The sequence below is a fragment of the Neofelis nebulosa genome, chromosome 6, assembly GCF_028018385.1.
Source record: "Neofelis nebulosa isolate mNeoNeb1 chromosome 6, mNeoNeb1.pri, whole genome shotgun sequence".
Classification (NCBI taxonomy): domain Eukaryota; kingdom Metazoa; phylum Chordata; class Mammalia; order Carnivora; family Felidae; genus Neofelis; species Neofelis nebulosa.
In genome coordinates this window covers 109,816,947-109,823,166 of record NC_080787.1, presented here as the reverse complement: position 1 = coordinate 109,823,166, position 6,220 = coordinate 109,816,947, and the positions used below count along the sequence as shown (strand labels likewise).

The window sequence follows — 6,220 nt, the reverse complement described above, 5'->3', positions numbered from 1 at the left end:
GTGGATGCCGTGGAGGTAGGGCTAATGCTCAGCTGTGATGCTCTGGCATGGCTCTGTCAGATGCTTATGGCCAGAATCTGTTTCTATTTGTCCATGCCCACCTTTGCCAGTTATTAAATATTGTGACCAGAATCTCCATATGAGATGATCCAGAATGATGGTAGGAAAGGGTTGAAGATAGAACTCTACAAAATGTTCATGTATTTACTGGAAGACCAAAGATGAAGGGGGAGGAGGAGGAAGAAGAGGGGGAGAAAGAGGAGGAGGAAGGAGAGGTAGGAGATTTATAACAGCAAAGACCAGGAGGAATGTTTCAAACTGAGAGTTAATAGTGTCTGGGGAGGGGCACTTACATGGCTCAGTCGGTTAGGCGTCCCGACTTTGTCTTGGCTCAGGTCGTCATCTCATGATTTGTGGGATGGAGACCTGAGTCAGGCTCTGTGCTGAGAGTGCAGAGCCTGCTTGGGATTCTCTCTCTCTCTCTCTCTCTCTCTCTCTCTCCCTTCCCCACTCACATGCACACTTTCTCTCTCTCTCTCTCAAAATAAATAAATAAATAAATAAATATTAAAGAAAAGATAGTGTCTGGGGAAGGGGAGCATATGAAGGAGAGAAGACCCTGGACATATTTCAATTTGAGAGAGAAAGAAAGTACGTGGATGAAGAGTAAAGCAACAGACGAGACAGGGGTGAACAATAGAATGACGTCCTAAAGTAAATAGGAAAAGATAAGTACAGAACCTTCTACTATGTGGATCTATGTAATTATAGGGGGAGGAACTGGGAAACGATTGAGAGAGGGGAAGTAGCTGAAAAGATAGGGAAGTTCCTCTCACGATGTACATGGCTAGAGTTTCAGCTGGGAGATTTCAGAGAGGTGATATGTAGGAAACCCAAGGAGAATGTTGTGTTTTGAAATGTGAAGAGCTCAGAGGAACCTCACCAGAGCTGGGCTGGAAAAAGTATACTTAAAAATACTCAACAAAGTTTAATCTTGTTTTTCTAATAGCTCTCTAGAGACTGGGTGTAAAAACAGAAGAGGTAACCATGTGGTTTGATTTAGCAGTGGAGTTTTGCTGCTAAATGAGGCTAGATGAGGAAACAAGAAAGTTGTCAAAGAGTGTTATTAGTCATGCCTATACTTTGAGACACAAGAAAGGAGAGGAAGAACAAGGATGAATGGAGAATCAAGAAAAATTGGAGAATAGGTATGACTATAGAAATAAGAGAGCTAGAATGATATGAAAAGGTAATGTAAAAAATGTAGATCTTTAGGATTTCACTGGAGGGGCAATTCCGAATGCTATGAGGTATCCAGAATCCTAAGCAGGCTCCAGGCTCTGAGCTGTCAGCACAGAGCCTGATGAGGGGCTCAAACTCACAAACCGTGAGATCATGACCTGAGCCAAAGTCGGACGCTTAACTGGCTGAGCCACCCAGGCACCCCTCAAGCCCAGTTCGCTTTGATTCCAAGGTCTGTGCCCCTTCAATAATGGTGGGGCTTGAGGAGCACCTGGGTGGCTCAGTTGGTTGAGAGTGGGACTTCAGCTCAGGTCATGATCTCACAGTTTGTGAGATCAAGCCTCTGTCAGCACAGAGCCCACTTTGGATCCTCTGTCTTCCTCTCTCTCTGTGCCTCCCCTGCTTGTTCTCTCTCTCTCTCTCTCTCTCTCTCTCTCTCTCTCAAAAATAAATAAACATTAAAAAAATAACAGTAAGGCTTGAGAAGAAGACAGGGGCAGTGAGGCGGTGTGCCCAGCGGTTCCAGGGATCTGTCTTTTGCTTCAACAGTATTTGGACAGAACAGACCCAGGAATGCCCCCTCTACTAGCCTCTGACCACCCTCTAACCTTTTTGCCAGTGGCAACCAGAGCCATCTTCTTGGCCACCATCTGCCTCTGGGACCAACCAATACTTTCTTTCCAACTTAGCTACTAATTACCAATTAACCATGAGCTCCCAGATTAGTTAGAAATATTACACTGAGGTGGAGGTTGCCAAAAACCTCATCGTCAACATGCATCTGAGGGCCTCCTACACCTACCTCTCTCTTGGCTTCTATTTCCACTGCAAGGATGTGGCTGGGGGGTGAGGAAGGGGGCACTTCTTCTGTGGTTGGCTGAGGAGAGGCTGGAGGGCACTGAGCTTCTCTTGAAGATGCAAAACCAGTGCAGCAGCCACACCCTCTTCTAGAACATGCAGAAGCTGTCCCAGGATGCATAGGTAAAACCCTGGACACCTCGGAAGCCACCTGGTTCTGGAAAAGAACCTTTTGGATATGCATGCCCTGGGTTCTGCCTGAGTAGACTCCCATGTCTGTGACTTCCTGGAGAACCACTTTCTGAATGTATAGGTAAAACTCATCAAGGATATGGAAACACCTGACTAAGATCTGCAGGCTCATTGGCCCATAGGTTGGCTTGGCTGAGTATCTCTTCCAAAGGCTCACCCTTGGGCATGTCTCTGAAGCCCAGCTGCCCTTTGAGGGGCTCCTCGACCATATGGTTCATAAGCCTGACCATACACTGCAAATTTCTGGAGTCCCCAGATAAATAGAAGAACTCAGGAGGACTTAGGCCTCTTAGAAGAAGCCTGCTGTGGCCTAAATGATCACATTTCTGAGGGCATGGAATGTTAGCTGATAAAAAACAATCAGGGAATGTATCATGTTGGCTCCATAAGGAAAACAATGAAGGCTTTGGCTACGAGGCAAATCATTCTCACTAGTGAAGACTCTTAAAGGTTTTGCTGATTATCTCAGTTTTCTTGACCACCATCCTTTTGGTCCTTACAGTATCTGATTTTGTCTTCTATCATACTATATTTGACTCCTAGTATTCATCGTGTATATGTCATTACTGAATGCCCAATAAATGGCTTGTTCATCCTAACCAATTACTAAGCATATTATAGGTGCCTGATAGGCGTGTCTTTGAATCTCTGGAGGAAACGATGAACGCTTTTAATGTACCATCTTGTGTTTTGTTTTCATCATCTTGTTAATATATGGTTTGCACAACATCTTATATTTTCTTTTGAGAACTTGAAGCCCAGTAGGCAGGATGTGCTCTGAGAGAGCTCTAAAAGTCATAACATAACATTTCCAGGCCTCAACTCTGTCCACCATGCACAGACAACTGGGAGAAGGAAGTGAACCTGTGGAATCTTCACAGACCTGAGTTCTCAGGCATAGCACAAAGGGAAGGAGAATTTACAGTCCACTTTTGTTATTTACCCAAAGAGAAATTATTTGCCTTGCTGAAATAGAAATTGCATTTTCTGAAGAGCACTGAGATGGTTAATAACTCCATTTTTTCCATCTCTTTCAAGCCTGTCTAGTGAGGTGGTACATTGTTTAATCAAGAAAATCTATCTCCTCTCTAAGGACCTACCCAGCTGGGAGATTCCAAAGTTGTTGACAGGTTATTTTTGAAAACTATATATCTGCTCATGAGGTGAGCTGAAGGAAAAAGAATTAATAACAAATAAATTTGCCCCAAGCTCACAATCCACTGCCTAGTCTCTAAATACCATGAAATATCTGGCCCACAGATACTACTGCTCAACTTCATCAAACAGATACATTATGAATCTTTTAACCCTCCTCAAATGATTAGCCAAAAGCGGAGAAGGAGCCAGCATGAAAGTTTTTTGTGTGTCTTGCATCCATGAAATACATTCAGACCAACACTAAACCATCCTACACACCTAGAAAACGGATTGCAGGATTAACACAACAATCTGCCCAACCTGAACCACAGAATTCAGCAGGTACGCGGTATGGAGAGCTGAACTTGGGGAGTGAGAAGCCGTGACAGGTAGGGAACCGCTTTTGCGGGAGGAAAGAGGACAGAGACTGGGGAGGGAGGGAGAATACGGGAAAAGCACCCCTCCCCAAAAGCAGCTGGAGAGAAAGTGGAAAATTGGAAACAGCCACAGGGACTAAACTAAAAAGGGAGAAAGGAGAAAGGAGAGGGTTTAACTTCCATTAAGACTGTAAACAAGGGGAGCACAAAGGCTGCAACTCTGCAGCTCGATACCTGGCGGTGCTCTGGTGGGAAGGGCAAATCCCCAGGAACAGAGTGGGGTCCGGGAGGTTCTTGGGCCACACAGGGAAAAGCAGTTCCACTGCTGGAAGGACATTTGGTAGAGACTGTTGAAGCCACCTGGTTCCAGCAGACCCCAGAAAAACGGCCACATTCACTGGTGGTGCTGGAACGAGGTCGTTAAGGGTGAAGCCTGGTGCCAGATGTGTGTTGTGATTTTCCATAATCCCTGAAAAGCTGCTGCTACACTATCTCGCGAACATTTTCTGGGGCAGGCTGGCAACTGGCCTCAGTCTTGGGACACTGGCAGCAGCAGGGTCCAGCAGGAGTTCCTGGGTACAGCCAATATTCGGCCATTGCTCATTCGGCCATTGCTCAGTGAGACCCTCCCGTAGAGGGGCGGAGTGGGTCAAAGCCGCAGTCCTTCAGAAGTAAGGGGCCGGGAAAACAGCCACATCTGAGACAAAACTTGGGAGAGAGGTACTGCCTGGGGCCTGGTCACAGAGAATGAAAAAGTGGGGAGTGGACGAAACCTGAAAAGAGAGGACCACTGCACGATTGCTGATCCAGGAGAACAGACTGGGTAGCTGGGTGGCACCAATTTCACCGCTCCCGCGCATGCGTATACGCACCTACGAGCACCGCAACAATCCACCCCAGTAGGCTAGCAGCGCCATCTAGTGGAGAGCGGAGCTGTTACACTTCGCCCTGCACAACTGGGCAAACTTCAGTCTTCAAGAACACAAGTCTCACCGCTGGCTTAATTTATAGACTATAAAGAGCTACATAGACTGACTTCTAGGGGAAAACAAAGCAATTTCAGTCCTACTTCAATCTGTTAGCAGGTTCATCTATTCAATTTTCTTTCTTTTTTTTTTTCTTTTACAATTCTTTTTTTTTTCTTGAATACAGAAAGAGAAAAAATTCATTTTTATTTTCAATTTTTATTAAAAATCTTTGTCTTTAATTTTTATAACTATATGTTTTACTTTTGTGTAAATTTTTTTCAAATTCTATTTTACTTCCATCATTTTATTTTAGTCTACTTCAGTATATTCACCTTTTTAATTTTTCAAACAATTTCCTTTTTTCTTTCTTTTTCTTTTTTCCCTTTTTCATTTCTTTTCTTTTTCTTGAATGCAGAGAGAGAAAAACTTAATTTTTACTTTAAATTTCTATTAAAAATATTTTTATTACTATATTTTTTGCCTTTATGTAAATTTTTTCAAATTCTATTTTACTTCCATCATTTTATTTTAGTCCACTAACAGTATATTCACTTTTTCAAAATTTCAACCAATTTCTTTTTTTCTTTTTTCTCTTTTTTGTTCTTTTCTTTTTTTCTTAAACACAGAAAAAGAAAAAATTCATACTTATTTTTAATTTTTATTAAAAATATTATTCTTTAACTTTTTTCTACTATATTCTTTACTTTTGTGTATATTTTTTCAAACTCTATTTTACCCCCATCATCTCATTTTAGTCTACTTCAGTGTATTCATTTTTTCAAATTCTCAAACGATTTCCTTTTTTTCTCCCCCCCTTTTTTTCCTCTAATCTGTCAAACCACTTTCAACATCCAGACCAAAACACACCTAGGATCTAGCATCATCTATTCGATTTGTGTGTGTGTGTGTTTTTAATTTTTAATTTTAATATTTTTGTAATTTTAATTTTTTAAAATTTCAATTCTTCTACCGCATTAATTCCTTTTCTCCTTTCAAAATGACAAGACGAAGGAATTCACCCCAAAAGAAAGAGCACGAAGAAACGACAGCCAGGGATTTAACCAACACAGATACAAGCAAGATGTCTGAACCAGAATTTAGAATCACGATAATAAGAATACTAGCTGGAGTCAAAAATAGATTAGAATCCCTTTCTGCAGACATAAAAGAAGTAAAAACTGGCCAGAGTGAAATTAAAAATGCTGTAAGTGAGCTGCAATCACAGATGGATGCAGCGGCGGCAAGGATGGACGAGGCAGAACAGAGAATCAGCGATATAGAGGACAAATTTATAGAGAATAACGAAGCAGAAAAAAAGAGGGCAATTAAAGCAAAAGAGCACAATTTAAGAATTAGAGAAATCAGTGACTCATCAAAAAGGAACAACATCAGAATCATAGGGGTCCCAGAAGAGGAAGAGAGAGAAAGAGGGGTAGAAGGGTTATG

At 42.2% G+C, this 6,220-nt stretch overlaps 1 pseudogene; it reads left to right on the top strand.

Annotated features, from left to right (window-relative positions):
* The first annotated feature begins 1,951 nt into the window (after positions 1-1,951).
* Positions 1,952-2,414, top strand: LOC131513497 (ferritin light chain-like; annotated as a pseudogene).
* Positions 2,415-6,220: the final 3,806 nt, after the last annotated feature.